General features: G+C 39.0%; 1 protein-coding gene across 11 annotated transcripts in view; it reads right to left on the bottom strand.

The window, feature by feature from the left end:
* The window catches only part of SPIRE1 (spire type actin nucleation factor 1), a 216,445-nt gene that overhangs the window by 126,864 nt on the left and 73,068 nt on the right, over positions 1 to 16,513 (bottom strand). The window contains exons 1-2 of one of the 11 annotated variants that reach the window (XM_070220667.1): positions 9,944 to 10,071; positions 5,895 to 6,048 (exon numbers count right to left, since the gene is read on the bottom strand). The exons of 9 other annotated variants lie outside the window; for them this stretch is intronic. The gene's annotated coding sequence lies outside the window, so the exon portion shown is untranslated. Of the gene's footprint in view, positions 1 to 5,894; positions 6,049 to 9,943; positions 10,072 to 16,513 lie in introns of those variants that run through there. One more of the 11 variants, XM_023648214.2, reaches the window with a different exon arrangement.

Raw genomic sequence — 16,513 nt, 5'->3', positions numbered from 1 at the left:
ATTCCATGTGCAGTATAATCATCAGAGAACGCACCAAATGAGCATCTTCCTTGTTCCACATCACCTACATCTATAAATACAACCAGTTCAGTATTCAGATTTCTGGTAAACTCATTAAATTGCTGACACTTTGGGTTTACAGTCAACCATAGTGGCCAAGTCATGCACACCACATAACAGTTAAACATCTTTCTCTCTTAGCCTGTGTTTGTAAAGATGTTTTTTAGACCTGGTAAAGGGTTTTACATTTTTCTTGAATCTATTTTATCCTATTTATTCATTTGTTTTAAAATTATTTTATTGAGGTCATACTGGCTTATAACATTGTGCAAATTTCAGGTGTACATCACTAAATTTCAGTTTTTGTATAGACTGCATCAGGTTCACCACCAACAGTCCAATTTTTATCCATCACCATACATATGTATACCTTTTTACCCCTTTCGCTCTCCCCCCCACACCCTCCTCTTCTGCCTACCACTAATCTGTTCTCTTATCTAGTGTTTATCTTCTACATGTAAGTGAAATAACATGGTATTTGTCTTTCTCGCTCTGCCTTAATTCGTTCAGCATAATACCCTCAAAATCCATCCATGTTGTCACAAATGGCACAATTTTGCCTTTTTTATGGCTGAGTAGTATTCCATTATATATATACTAACCACACTTTCTTTATCCATTCATCTGTTGATGGGCACTTGGGTTGGTTCCACATCTTGTGTATTATGAATAATGCTGCGACAAATATAGGGGTGCATATACCTTTGTGAATTATTGATTTCATGTTCTTTGGATAAATACCCAGTAGTGGAATAGCTGGGTCATATGGTATTTCTATTTTTAATTTTTTGAGAAATCTCCATACTGCTTTCCACAGTAGCTCTACAAGTCTGCACTCCCGCCAGCAGTGTATGAGGGTTTCCTTTTCTCCACATCCTCTCCAATACTTATTTCTTGTCTTGTTAATTACAGCCATTCTGAAGGGCGTGAGGTGATATCTCATTGCAGTTTTGATTTGCATTTCCCTAATAATTAGTGATGTCAAGTATCTTTTCATGTACCTATTGGCCATCTGAATATCTTCTTTGGAAAAATGTCTGTTCACATCCTCTGCCCATTTTTTGATGGGGCTGTTCATTTTCTTGTTGTTGAGCTGTATGAATTCCTTATATATTTTAGAAAGGAACCCCTTGTCCAATATATGATTTGCAAATATTTTCTCCCAGTTGGTAGGCTGTCTTTTCGTTTTGTTCCTGTTTTCCTTTGCCGTGAAGAAGCTTTTTAGTCAAGATGGTCCCATTTGTTTATTTTTTGTTTTGTTTCCCTTGCCTGAGTAGACATGGTATTCGAAAAGACACTCCCAAGACTCATGTCAAAGAGTATACTGCCTATATTTTCTTCTAGCAGTTTTATGGTTTCAGGTCTTACATTCAAGTCTTCAATCCATTTTGAGTTAATTTTTGTATATGGTGTAAGATAATGGTCTACTTTCATTCTTTTGCTTGTGGCTGTCCAGTTTTCCCAACACAACTTATTGAAGCAATTTTCCTTTCTCCATTGTATGTTCTTGGCTCCTTTGTCGAAGATTAGCCATCTATAAATGTGTGGTTTTATTTCAGAGCTTTGAATTCTGTTTTTCTGCCAGTACTCTGATGTTTTGATTACTACAGTTTTTTATAAATCATATAAATAATATATATAATATAAATATAAGAAATAATTTTTATACATTACTACAGTATATTTATAAATCAGGGAGTGTGATACCTCCAGCTTTGTTCTGTTTTCTCAGGATTGCTTTGGCTATTTGGGGGTCTTTTGTGGTTCCATATAATTTCACGATTCTTTGTTCTATTTCTCTGAAGAACGTCATTGGGATTCTGATTGGGACTGCACTGCATCTGTAGATTGCTTTAGGTAATGGACATTTTAACTATGTTTATTTTTTCAGTCTATGAGGATGGAATATCTCTCCATTTCTTTATGTCTTCTTTAATTTCTTTTAATAACGTATTATAGTTTTCAGTGTATATTCTTTCTGTCACAATTGTAAATGCGATTGTATTCTTGATTTCTCTTTCTGCTACTTCGTTCTTAGTGCACAGAAATGCAACTGATTTTTGTAGGTTGATTTTGTACCCTGCAACTTCACCATATTCACTGATTATTTCTAATAGTTTTTTGGTGGATTCTTTAGGGTTTTCTATATTAGAATCATGTCATCACAAACAGTGACAGTTTTACTTCTTCCTTTCCAATCTGGATCCCTTTTCTTTCTTTCTCTTGCCTAGCTGCAGTGGCTAAAACTTCCAGTATTATGTTGAAAAAGAGTGGTGAGAGTGGGCATCCTTGTCTTGTTCCTGTTCTCAGAGGAACAGCTTTCAGTTTTTCATTGTTGAGGATCATGTTGGCTGTGGGTTTGTCACATAGGGCCTTTATTGTGTTGAGGTACTTTCCTTCTCTATGCATTTTATTGAGAGTTTTTATCATAATGTTAGATCTTGTCAAGTGCTTTCTCTGAATCTATTGAGATGATCATGTGATTTTTATTCCTCATTTTGTTAATGTGGTGTATCACATTGATTGATTTGCAGATGTTGAACCATCCCTGCCTCCCTGGAAGAAATCCCACTTGATCGTGGTGTATGATTCTTTTAATGTAGTTGTATTCAACTTGCTAATATTTGTTGAGGATTTTTGCATCTATGTTCATCAGCGATATTGGCCTGTAATTTCCTTTTTTTGCATTGTCCTTGTCTGGGTAATGTTGGGGTAATGTTGGCCTTGTAGAATGAGTTAGGAAGAGTCCCATCTTCTTCAATATTTAGGAATAGTCTGAGAAGGACAGGTATTAAATCTTCCTTCAATGTTTGGTAGAATTCACCAGAGAAGCCATCTGGTCTTGGACTTCTGTTTTTTGGGAGGTTTTTGTTACTATTTCAATCTCTTTTCTTGTGATTGGTCTATTCAGATTCTCTATTTCTTCTTGATTCAGTTTTGGAAGGTTGTATGATGCTAAGAATTTATCCATTTCTACTAGGTTACCCAATTTGTTGTCATATAGTTTTTCATGGTATTCTCTTATAAACCATTTGAATTTCTGTGTTGTCTACTGTAATTCTCCTCTTTCATTTCTGATTTTATTTATTTGGGTCTTCTCTCTTTTTTTTTTCATAGCAAGTCTGGCTAAGGGTTTGTCAATTTTGCTTATCTTCTCAAAGAACCAGCTCTTAGTTTCATTGATCCTTTCTATTGCTGTTTTAGTCTCTATTTCATTTATTTCTCCTCTAATTTTCACTATTTCCTTCCTTTTACTGACTTTGGGCTTTGTTTGTTCTTCTGTTTCTAGTTCTTTTAGGTATAGTGTAAAATTGCTTATTTCAGAGTTTTCTTACTTCTTTAGGTAGGCCTGTATTGCTATAAATTTCCCTCATAGTACTGCTTTCGCTGCATCCCATAAGAGTTAGTATATTGTGTTTTCATTTTCATTTGTCTCTAGGTATTTTTTGATTTCTCCTTTGATTTCCTCACTGATCGAATGGTTGTTCGGTACCATGTTGTTTAGTCTCCACATAGCTGACTTTCTCAGCTTTCTTCTTGTAGTTGATTTCTAGTTTCAGACCATTGTGGTTGGAAAAGATGTTTGATATGATTTCAATCTTCTTAAACTTACTGAAGCTTGCTTTGTTTCCCAACATATGGTCCATCATTGAGAATGTTCCATTGGCACTTGAGAAGCATATGCATTGTGCTGTTTCTGGACAGGATGTTCTATACATATCTATTAAGTCCATCTGGTCTAGTGTTTAAGTCTATTGTTTCCTTGCTGTCCTTCTGTCTGCATGACCTATTCATTGACGTAAGTGGGGTGTTATCTTTTATGTTATAATTGTTTACTAACCTACTCTGATATAGAGCTGCAATTTTCTGATTCTGTCTGTCTCCTTGCTCAAGGTTTTGAAAACCTTTGATTTTTAGTTTCAGATAGGAGGGCTCCTTTCAACATTTCTTTTAAGGCAGGTCCAGTGGCAATGAACTCCCTCAGTTTTTGTTTGTCTGGGAGAGCTTTTATTTCTCCATCATATCTCAAGGATAATTTCCCTGGATAGAGTATTCTTGGCTGATAGTTTTTCTCTTTCAGTATTTTGAATATATCATTCCGCTCTCTCCTAACCTGTAGGGTTTCTGCTGAGGAATCTGATGAAAGTCTGATGAGGGCTCCTTTGTAAGTTATTTTCTTCTCTCTCACTGCCTTTAACATTTTTTGTCATTGACTTTTGACAGTTTTAATATTACATGCCTTGGAGAAGATCTTTCTGCATTGATGCAATTAGGAGTTCTAGTAGTTTCATATATTTGCACATCCAGTTCTTTCCCCAGGTTTGGGAAGTTCTCAGCTATTATTTCTTTGAATAAGCTCTCTAATCCTCTCTTCCTCTCTTCTCCTTCTGGGATAACTATAATCCTTATGTTACTTTTCCTAATTGAGTTGGATATTTCTTGAAGAATTTCTTCATTTTTAAAAAATCTTAGCTCTCTCTCCTCCTCCATGTGAATCATTTCTAGGTTTCTATCCTCAAGCTCACTAATTCTTTCCTCCATATGGTCTGCTATATTTTTAATACTTTCTACATTACTTTTCATCTTACTTATTGTGTTCTTCATCTCCAGAATTTCTGTTTGTTTTTTTTTTTTTTCTTAGAGTGTTAATCTCTTTGGTGAAGTACTCCTCCTGTTCATTAATTTTATTCCTGAGCTTGTTGAATTGTCTTTCTGAGTTTTCTTGCAACTCAAGTTTCTTTACAACAGCTATTTTGAATTCTCTCCCAGTCAGATTGTAATCTTCCGTAACTTCAAGTTTGGTTTCTGGAGAGCTGTCATTCTTCTTCTCTTCTGCTGTGTTACTGTAGTTCTTCATGGTGTTTGATGAATTGATCCCCTGTTGGCACATCTGTGGTAGTAACCATCTTCCTTATTTGGGTACATTTCATTACTTTGCTTTTGTGCTGCTTCTGATTGTAACTAAGAGCCTACACTTTCCACCCTCTACTACCTCTGCCAGGGTATTGTCAGTGCCCTCCTTGTGCCACTGTGCCTCTGGGGTTGCTGGTGCCTTGCCGCTTACAATCTCACTTTAGTCTCAAGTGTTGCCACCAGGGTTATCAGGCTGTGAGCACTTCTACTGCTTCCAGGGTCACTTGGGTCTCATGTTCTTTCACTGGCTGTCCTCAAGCTTGGATGCTGCTGCCTCATGCACCACCTGTGCTGTCACTCCTAGGCTATCTGGGGATGCTGGCTACACTGCTGCCAGGGGTGCTGGGTTCATGGGTTTTGCTGTTGCTGCCAGGGGCCAGGGGAATTGTATGCAGCCCCCTCTGTTGGTGGAGCTGGTGTTGGTGGTGGGACCACTGGGGATTAGGTCACTAGTTTGGCTGTGGTTCCTGAAGCCTCTAGATGCAGGTTCCACTTGCCACCACTAGTGGGGAGCAGGGGCTAAGCAGGGAGAGGTTTTTGTTGTTGTTCCCCGTGCAGCCTCTGGTCTCTGGCACTAGCCAATGTGTTTTGAAAACTCAGGTCAGAGTACCCTGCCTCAGCTGGGAAAATCCGAGTTTTGAATACTATGCCTACTATTGGAAAGACCTGGTCACTGCCTGGGGAAGGAGAGGGGTCGGGGGTGAGCAGGCTGAGTTTGCTGGGAGATGAGCAGGGAGCAAGTCAGCCCAAGTTTTCTGCCCCCACCAGTACCACTCACATGCAAGCAGGCTGAATCCACTTGTTTTCTGGCAGGCATGCAGGCCAGTGTGAGGATCCATGCCCTCGATCACTGCTGCCACAAAAGGGGAAGGTGATTGCTCCCCTAGTTCCACTGCCTCCCAGGGGTCCAGTCCACCCACCTTCAGTTGTATAGATACCAGGATCTCTTATGCATCCTGTTGTGCTGTGCAGGGAATCCTCTGTTGGTCAATGGATGTCCAGTTGGTTGTAACGTAGAGGGGAGAGACAAAGGGAAAACTCACTCCACCATGATGCTGATGTCACTCTTCTATCCTATTTATTTTGACCAATCATTGAGTTCAGTAAGATAACCACAAAGCTAGAGTCCATTATCTAATTCATTATCTATCACTCTTAAACTCATAAAATCTACCAACTGGGGTATGCCTTCTGAATCTTCAGAAAACTGATTTAAATATTAAGTAGGAAAGTCCCAACTAAGAAGCTCTTCAGAACACCAGAGACATTTTTCCCAAGCTGACATTGATTACAACCTAACTTCATAAAGGTTGATCTGATATTCTCTACTTTACTCAGAAAAATATTATAAAAGACTTAATAAAACTTCCTGCTGCAATCTCTAAATACTAACTGTAATAACCTCATATCTAGTAAAATTTACTCCAAAAAGTCATCAATTTTTCCTTAGTTAATCTAACTAAAGTCCAGTGTACTTAGTTTTCTCCCTTTTACTCATTAATTCAGTCAACAGATATTTACCAAGAGCAAAGTCTATGTGGTAATGAAGAAACAGATGAGGTCTCTGGCCTTCACAGAGCTTTTGTCTTAGGGAAAATAGATAATGAATAAATCATATAAAATAAAGGAACAGGGTCATAAGAGTATATAACAGGAAGCCCTAATCTAGTCTGGAGATTAGGGAGGCCTTAATTAAGAAAATAATTGTGTTTTTTTGGTGAGGAAGATTGGCCTTGAGAGAACATCTGGACCCATCTTCCTCTACTTTGTATGTGGGACGCTGGTACAGCATGGCATGATGAGCAGTGTGCAGGTCCACGCCCAGGATCTGAATCTGCAAACCCCAGGTCACCAAAGCAGAACACACAAACGTAACCACATCACCAGGCCAGCCCCAAGAAAATAAATTTTGAACAGAGACCAGAAAGGTAAGTAGAGTTAACCAGGAGAAGAGGGGGTTGGAACAGAATTCGGGAGAGAAGAAACAGTGAGTATGAAGGCCTAGAGGTCATGAAAAATATGGAATGATTGAAGGAAAAAGATCCTAATGACAAAAGGAAGAGGGCTAGGATGAGGCTAGAGAAGTGGGTAGGTGGGCTTCATACATCACATAGGGCCTCACATAGGCTCTCTGAAGGATCTGAGTCTTCAAGTAAAAGCAACAGCAGACCACTTAAGTGTTTAGAGAGTGAGACAATCTGATCATATTTTTATTTTTAAAAGACACTGTGCCACAGGGGCCAGCTGGTTGGTGCAGAGGCTAAGTGCACACATTCCGCTTCACCGGCCCGGGGTTTGCTGGTTTGGATCCCAGGTGTGGACATGGCACCACTTGACAAGCCATGCTGTGGTAGGTGTCCCACATATAAAGTAGAGGAAGATGGGCACAGATGTTAGCTCAGGGCCAGCCTTCTCAGCAAAAGGAAGAGGATTGGCAGCAGGTAGCTCAGGGCTGATTTTCCTCAACAAAAAAAGATATTGTGCCACGGTAATCAAGACAGTGTGGTAGTGGCTAAACAACAAATAGATTAATGGAACAGAATAGGGAGCCCACAAATAAACTCACAAAATTAGAGTCAACTGACCTCTGACAAAGAAACAAAGGCAATACAACGGAAAAAGGACAGACTTTTCTTCAAATGCTGTTGGAACAGCTAGACATCCACATACAAAAATATGAATATAGACACAGACCTTACTTCTTTCACAAAAACTAACTCAAAAGGAATCATAAACCTAAAAGTAAAATGCAAAACTATAACACTAGAAGATAACAGGAGAAAATCTAGGTGATCTTGGGTTTGGTGATTCTTTTAGACCTTTTTTTTTTTTTCTCCCAAAGCCCCCTGGGTACATAACTGTGTATTTTTAGTTGTGGGTCCTTCTAGCTGTGGCATGTGGGACGCTGCCCCAGGATGGCCCGATGAGCGGTGCCATGTCCACACCCAGGATTTGAACCGGCAAAACCCTGGGCCACTGAAGCAGAGCGCGCTAACTTAACCACTCGGCCACAGGGCCTGCCCTGGTGGTTTTTTTAAAAAAACAGTCAAAAAAGCAAGATCCATGAAAGAAAAAATTGGTAACTTGGAGTTCATTGCAATTAAAAAAATTCTGCTCCATGAAAGGTGCTGTTCAGAGAATGAAACAACCTATAGCTGGGAGGAAGTATTTGCTGAACACATATCTGATAAAAGACTGGTATCCAGGGGCTGGCCTGGGGCGCAGCAGTTGGGTGCACACATTCCACTTTGGCGGCCCAGGGTTCGCTGGTTCGGATCCTGGGTGCAGACATGGCACAACTTGGCAAGCCATGCTGTCATAGGCATTCCACATATAAAATAGAGGAAGATGGGCATGGATGTTAGCTCAGGGCCAGTCCTCCTGAGCAAAAAGAGGAGGATTGGCAGCAGTTAGCTCAGGAGTGATCATCCTAAGAAAAAAAAAAAAAGACTGGTATCCAAAATATACAAAGAACTCTTAATACTCAGTATGAAAATAACCCAATTACAAAATGAGAAAGTGATCAGAACGGATATCCCACCAAAGAAGATATACAGATGGCAAATCACATATGACATGAAGCTCAACATCATATGTCATTAGAGAATTGCAAATTAAAACAACAAGATCCCACTATACACTTATTAGGATGGCTAAAATCCAAAAGATTGGTATCATCAAATGCTGGTGAGGATACAGAGCAACAAAAACTCTCAATAATTGTTGGTGAGAATGCAAAATGGTTAAGCCAGCATGGAAGATGTTTTGGCAGTTTCTCACACAACTAAACATACTCTTACCAAACAATTAAGCAATTGTGCTCCTTAAGCATCTACCCAAATAAGCTGAAAACTTATGTCTACAGAAAAACCTGCACAAATGTCTATAGTAACTTTATTCATAATTGCCAAAACTTGGAAGCAGCCAAGATGTTCTTCAATAGGTGAATGAGGTAAACAAACTGTGGCACATCCATACAACGAAATATTATGCAGAGGTAAAAACAAATGAGCTATCTACCTATGAAAAGACATCGAGGAACCTTAAAAGTATATTTCTAAGTGAAAGAAGCCAATCAGAAAAAGCTAAACACTGCATAATTCTAATTATATGACATTCTGGAAAAGACAAAACTGTAGAGAAAGTAAAAAGATCAGTGGTTGCCAGGGGTTCAGGGAGTGTTCGGGAAAGAGATGAAATGGTGGAATACAGTGAATTTCTAAGGCAGAGAAACTATACTATATGATACAGCAATGATGGACACATGTCATATATATTTGTCAAAACCCATAGAATGTACAATACAAAAAGTGAACCCTAATGTAAACTATGGACCCTAATTGTAATAATAACAATGTATCAATATTGGTTCATCAAAAGGAGCACACTAATACAAGACGTAAATAATCAGTGAAACTGGGGAAGGAGAGGAGTATATAGGAAGTCTGTACTTTCCAACCAATATTTCTGTAAACTTAAAACTGCTCTAAAAGACATAGTCTATTAATTAAAAAAAAAAAAAAGAAGTTAGTGTCAAGATGGTGGCATAGGTGGACTCTGAACTTTCCTCCTCCCATTGACAAAACCAATAAACAACAATTCCTGGAACAATTACCCCTGACAGAGAACTGAAAACTGGAGAAAAAGAACGCCCGCAATAAGGGACAGCCCTGAATCAGGTGGAAGAGGCAGAAATTCCTTTCCAGAGAGAAAAAAAGCTCTTTGCAAGCCACAGAGCTTCATGGCCAATGGAGCAACCCTAAGGTATGCAGCCTTCCCTGGAGGAGCAAGGGACCTGAGCAGGAGAGTGTTATCATTATAAGCATCCTTTGGACTTGGCACACTGAGACAAGTCTCATAATAATCTGGCTTTGCTGGCTGCTAACAACAAGAGGGAATTCTCCCAGAAAAGCTACCAGACATAAGAGAAAATAAAGCCTGCTCTTAAAAGGCCCACACACAAACTTACTTGTTTCAGAAAGCATCCTAAAATCACCAGCAAGAAAGGTGCACAGTCCTTTTGTAAAAAGAGACTCCCCTGATAGGCTCTGGGCGCATCTCAGTGAGAGGTAAGACCTCTCTGGGGACTGAGACATTGGCGGCAGCCACTATTGTGACCTAGTACAGGCGTGCTGACACAGACGCTGGCAGATGCCGTTGAAGCTCTTCCCCTGACCTATTAGCCCAGGGTCTGCCCCGCCAACTAGAGCACCGATTTAATCCAGCTCAGCCAGGGTAGGCAGACTGCCCTAGGGACTGGCCCCACACAAGAGCAAGCCCTCGAGCAACTTGTGGGACTGCATAGGTTGGGTGCCTGGATCCTCTGCAGGCAAGTGAGTGGGTCTACCTCTGTGGGGCAGGGCATGTCTCAGGAGTGGGTGGAGTGTGTGGGGCATTGGTGGAGTCTGTGGAGCCTCTGCAGAGGGGCGAATGGGTCTGATTCAGGGTGTCAGGATTGTACACAGTCCATAACTGTGTTGATGGTGTGTGTAGACCTGTGGGCTGTGGGGCTTGTCAGCTGCAGAAGACTTGTGATTTCAAACAGCCACACAGGAGATTGGCCCCACCTTCCAAAGCCTGAAACAAATGGGTACTCCTGTGCCAGGGGCCAGCCCTACTCTGCTGCAATCCTGAGAGTGCTGACAAAACCCATGCATGCTGGAGCCATACAGCAATTGTTAAGACCCTGAGCCTAGCAACCAGCCATGCTGGGGGCCTACTCACTTAACAGAAAAACTGCAACAGGAATGTGCTATTAGACCTTGCAGCCAACTGTGCTGCGGCTCCACAAACCCGATAAGCTGACTGAAGGGTCCATGGCAGCCACATGCAACTGAGCATTACAACCAGGCAGCTAAGGGGACAGCCTAGACAGTCTGGGCACCTGCAGCAAGAGCAACCCTGCCACAACAGAAGCACACATGTAGCTGACACAGGGGACAATCCTGGAACATTTGGAACTGGTGATGAGAGGAAAGCACACTACCATCTTTTACATAAGGCAAACTCTCCAATATCAGGAGACATAGCTGACCCACCTAATGCATAGTTATAAGCAGAGAGAAATAAGCAAAATGAGGAGGCAAAGGAATACATTCCAAGCAAGGCAAAAAGGACAAAACACGAGAAACAGAACTAAATGTATCAGAAATAAACAATCTACCTGGCAAAGAGTTCAAACAAAAAGTCATAAGGATACTCATTGATCTTGGGAGAAGAATAGATGAACTCAGTGAGAACGTCAACAAAGAATTGGAAAATATAAAGAAGAAACAATCAGAAATGAAGAATAGAATAGTGGAAAAGAAAAACTCACTAGAGGGACTCTATAGCAAAGGAGATGATACAGAAGAATGGACCAGTAAACTGGACAAAAGACAAATCACCCAAGCTGAACAGATAAAAGAAAAAAGAATTAAAAAGACCAAGAACAGTCAAAGGGAACTCTGGGACAACATCAAGCACACTAATATTTGTATAACACGTGTCCCAGAAGGAGAAGAGAGACAAAGGGGCAGAGAACCTATTTGAAGAAATAACAGCTGAAAACCTTACTAACCTAAGGAAAAAGTCAGACATCCAGGTACAGGAAGCACAGAGAACACCAAACAAGATAAACACAAAGAGGCCCATGCTGAGACACATTATAATTAAAATGTCCAAATTTAAAGATAAAGAGAGAATCCTAAAAGCCATAAGAGAAAGGCAACAAGTGACATACAAAGGAAACCCCAGAAGGGTATCAGCTGACTTCTCAGCAGAAACCTTACAGGCTAAAAGGGGGTGCCCAAATATATTTAAAGTGATGAAAGGAAAAAACCTACAGCCAAGAAGACTCTACCAGCAAGGTCATCATTCAGAAGGGAAGGAGAGATAAAGAGTTCCCCAGACAAGCAAAAATTATAGGAGTTTATCATCAAGAAACCAAGTTTACAAGAAATGTGAAAGGGACTTATTTAAGTGGGAAAGAGAAGAGCACAAATAGGAATAAGAAAATTATCCAAGAAAAAGGCAATAAAATCAGTGGTAAAGGGAAACATACAGTAAGGGTAGTAGATCAACCACCTATGAAGATAATATGAAGGTCAAAAGACAAAACTGCTAAAATTACCTATTTCAACGATAAGAGGGTAATGGATACACATATACACACAAAGAGGTTAAATATGATATCAAAAACATAACATGAGGGAGGAGGGGAGTAAAGCAGTAGAGCTCTTAGAAAGAGAACAAACTAAAGAGACTATCAACTCAATATAAATTGCTATATATGTAGGTTATTATACATGAAACTCATGGTAATTACAAACCAGAAACTTATAATAAATACACAAATAATTAGGAGAAAGGAACCCAAACATAATACTAAAAAAAGCCGTCAAACCACAGGAGAAAAGGGCAAGAGAAGAAGAAGGAACAGAGAAGAACTACTAAAAACCCCTAAAAAAGTAACAAAATCGCAATAAATAGATACAATGCAAAAATCCTCATCAACAGCTAGTTTAAATGTCACTAGACTATAAATGTTCCAATTAAAAAGCACAGGGAGGCTGACTGGATTAAAAAAACAAGACTCATATATATACTGCATACAAGAGACACACGTCAAACCTAAACACGCTCACAAACACAAAGTGAAGGAATGGAAAAAGATACTCCAGGCAACTGGCAATGAAAAGAAAGCTTGGGTAGCAATACTTACATCAGGCAAAATAGACTGTAAAACAAAAACTGTAACAAGAGACAAAGAAGGGCACTATACAATGATATAGGGAACAATCCAACGAGGGGATATAACATTTGTAAATATCTATGCACCCAAGACAGGAGCACCTAAATACATAAAGCAATTATTAACAGACATAAAAAGAGAAATAGACAGTAACACAGTAATAGTAGAGGCCTTTAACACTCCAGTTACACCAATGAATACATTATCCAAATAGAAGATCAATAAGGAAACACTGGCCTTAAACAATACATTAGACCAGATGGACTACCTGGATATATATGGAACATTCCATCCAAAAATCACAGAATTCGTATTCTTTTCAAATGTATATGGAACATTCTCCAGGACTGATCACATATTAGGCCACAAAACAAGTCTCAATAAATTTAAGAAGATCGAAATAACACCATGCATCTCTTCTGACCACAAAGGTATGAACCTAGAAATCAACTACGGGAAGAAAATCAGAAAAACCACAAATATGCGGAGATTAAACAAAGTGCTACTGAACAATGATTGGGTCAATGAAGAAATCAAAGGAGAAATCAGAAAATACCTGGAGACAGATGAAAATGAAAATACGACATGCCAAAACTTATGAGACACAGCAAAAGAAATTCTAAGAGGGAAGTTTACAGCAATTGAGGTCTACCTCAACAAACAAGAAAAATCGCAAATAAACAATCTAACAGTGAACCTCAAGGAACTGGAAAAAGAAGAAAAAACAAAGCCCAAAATCAGTAGAAGGAAGGAAATAATAAAAATCAGAGTAGAAATAAAGGAAATAGAGACTGAAAAAACAATAGGAAAAAATCAATGAAACCAAGAGCTGGTTCTTTGGAAAGATAAACACAATTGACAAACTTTTAGCTAGACTCACCAAGAACAAAAGAGAGAGGCTTAAATAAATAAAGTCAGAAATTAAAGAGGGGAAATTACAATGGACATCTCAAATATACAAAAGATTATAAGAGAGCACTATGAAAAGCTATACGCCAACAAATTTGATAATCTAGAAGAAATGGATAAGTTCTTAGAATCATACAACCTTACAAAACTGAATCAAGAAGAATAAACCAATCACCAGAAAGGAGATCTAAATAGTAATCAAAAACCTCCCAGGACAGCCTTGTGGGGTAGTGGCTAAGTTCATGTGTTCCGCTTCAGTGGCCCAGACTTCACAGGTTCAGATCCCAGGCATGGACATAGCATTGCTCACCAAGCCATGCTGTGGCGGCATCCCACAAAAAAAAGAGAAGACTGGCACAGATGTTAACTCAGTGACAATCTTCCTCAAGAAAAAAGAGGAAGATTGGCAACAGATGTTAGCTGAGGGCCAACCTGCCTCACAAAAACCCCCCACAACAATAAAAACGTTCCAAAAAACATAAGTCCAGGACCAGACAGCTTCCCTAGAGAATGCTACAAAACATTCAAAGAAGACTTAATACTTATCCTTCTCCAACTCTGACAAAAAATTGAAGAGGAGAGGAAGCTTCCTTACTCACTGTACAAGGCCAACATTACCCTAATACCAAAACCAGACAAGGACAACACAAAAAAAGAAAATTACACACCAATATCACTAATGAACATCAACGCAAAAATCCTCAACAAAATACTAACAAATCGAATACAACATAATACATTAACAACATCATACAACATGATCAACTGGGATTTATTCCAGGGATGCAGGGATGGTTCAACATCTGCAAATCAATCAATGTGATACACCCCATTAACAAAATGAAGAATAAAAATCACATAAACATCTCAATAGATGCAGAGAAAGCATTTGACAAGATACAACATCCATTTATGACAAAAACTCTTAATAAATTGGGTATAAAAGGAAAGTACTTCAATAATAAAGGCCATAAATGACAGACCCACAGCTAATATCATTCTCAATGGAGAAAAATTGATAGCTATCCCTCTAAGAACAGGAACCAGACAAGGATGCTCACTTTCACTACTCTTATATAACAGAGTATTGGAAGTCCTAGCCAGAGCAATCAGCAAGAAAAAGAAATAAAAGGGATCCAAATGGGAAAGGAACAAATCAAACTGTCACTATTTGCAGATGATGTGATTTTATATATAGAAACTCCTAAAGAATCCACTAAAACACTTTTAGAAATAATAAATGAATATGGTGAAGTTGCAGGATACAAAATCAACACATAAAAGTCAGTTGTTGGGGCTGGCCCCATGGTCGAGTGGTTAGATTCACACGCTCCACTTCAGCAGCCCAGGGTTTCACAGGTTTGGATCCTGGGCGCAGACATGGCATCACACATCAAGCCATGCTGAGGTGGCATCCCACACGCCACAACTAGAAGGACCTACAACTAAAAACAATATACAACTATGCACCAGGGGGCTTTGGGGAGAATAAGGAAAAATAAAATCTTAAAAAAAAGTCAGTTGCGTTTCTATACACTAACAATGAAGTGGCATAAAGAGAAATTAAGAATACAATCCCATTTACAATTGCAACAAAAAGAATAAAATACATAGGAATAAACTTAAACAAAGAGGTGACAGATCTGTACAATGAAAACTATAAAACATTATTGAAAGAAATTGAAGAAGACAAAGAAATGGAAAGACATTCTGTGCTCTTGGATTGAAGAATTAACACAGTTAAAATGTCCATACTTCCTAAAGAAATCTACAGATTCAATAAAATCCCTATCAAAGTTCCAATGACATATTTCCCAGATATAGAACAAACAATCCTAACATTTATATGGAACAACAAAAGATCCCAAATAACCAAGGGAATCCTGAGAAAAAAAGAATGAAGGTGGAAGTATCACACTCTCTGATTTCAAATACTACAAAGCTATAGTAATCAAAAGAGCATGGTATTGGCACAAAGACAGATACACGGATCAATGGAACAGAATCGAGAACCCAGAAGTAAACTTACACATCCACAGAGAGCTAATTTTTGACACGGGAGCCAAGAACATACAATGGAGAAAGGAAAGTCTCTTCAATAAATGGTGTTCAGAAACTGGACAGCACATGCAATGGAATGAAAGTAGACCATTATCTTACACCATACACAAATATTAACTCAAAATGGATTAAAGACCTGAATGTAAGACTTGAAACCATTAAACTTTTAGAAGAAAACATATGCAGTACGCTCTTTGACATCAGTCTTAGCAGCATATTTTCAAGTACTGTGTCTAACTGGGTAAGGGAAACAACAGAAAAAATAAACTAATGGGACTATATCAAACAAAAAAGCTTCAGTACAGCAAAGGAAACCATCAGCAAAATGAAAAGACAACTTAACAACTGGGAGAAGATATTTGCAAACCATGTATCTGATAAGGGGTTAATATCCAAAATATACAAAGAACTCATATATCTCAAGAACAAAAAACCTAACAACCCAATTAAAAAATGGGCAAGAGATCTGAACAGACATTTCTCCAAAGAAGATATATGGATGGCCAACAGGCACATGAAAGGATGTTCAACATTATTAACTATCAGGGAAATGCAAATCAAAACTACAAGGAGATATCACCTCACTCTGGTCAGAATGGCTATAATTAACAAGACAGGAAACAAGTGTTGGAGAGGAGGTGGAGAGAAGTGTCATACACCGCTGGGAGTGAAAACTGGTGCAGCCACTATGGAAAACAGTATGGAGATTCCTCAAAAAATTAAGAATGGAACTACCATATGATCCAGCTATTCTACCGCTGGGTATTTACACAAAGAACATGAAAACATGAATGCAAAAAGATACATGCACCCCTACGTTCATCGCAGCATTATTCA

Source organism: Equus caballus, chromosome 8 (genome assembly GCF_041296265.1).
Source record: "Equus caballus isolate H_3958 breed thoroughbred chromosome 8, TB-T2T, whole genome shotgun sequence".
NCBI lineage: Eukaryota > Metazoa > Chordata > Mammalia > Perissodactyla > Equidae > Equus > Equus caballus.
Note: the sequence above shows the minus strand (reverse complement) of the source record. Positions and strands in the feature narration are given on the sequence as shown.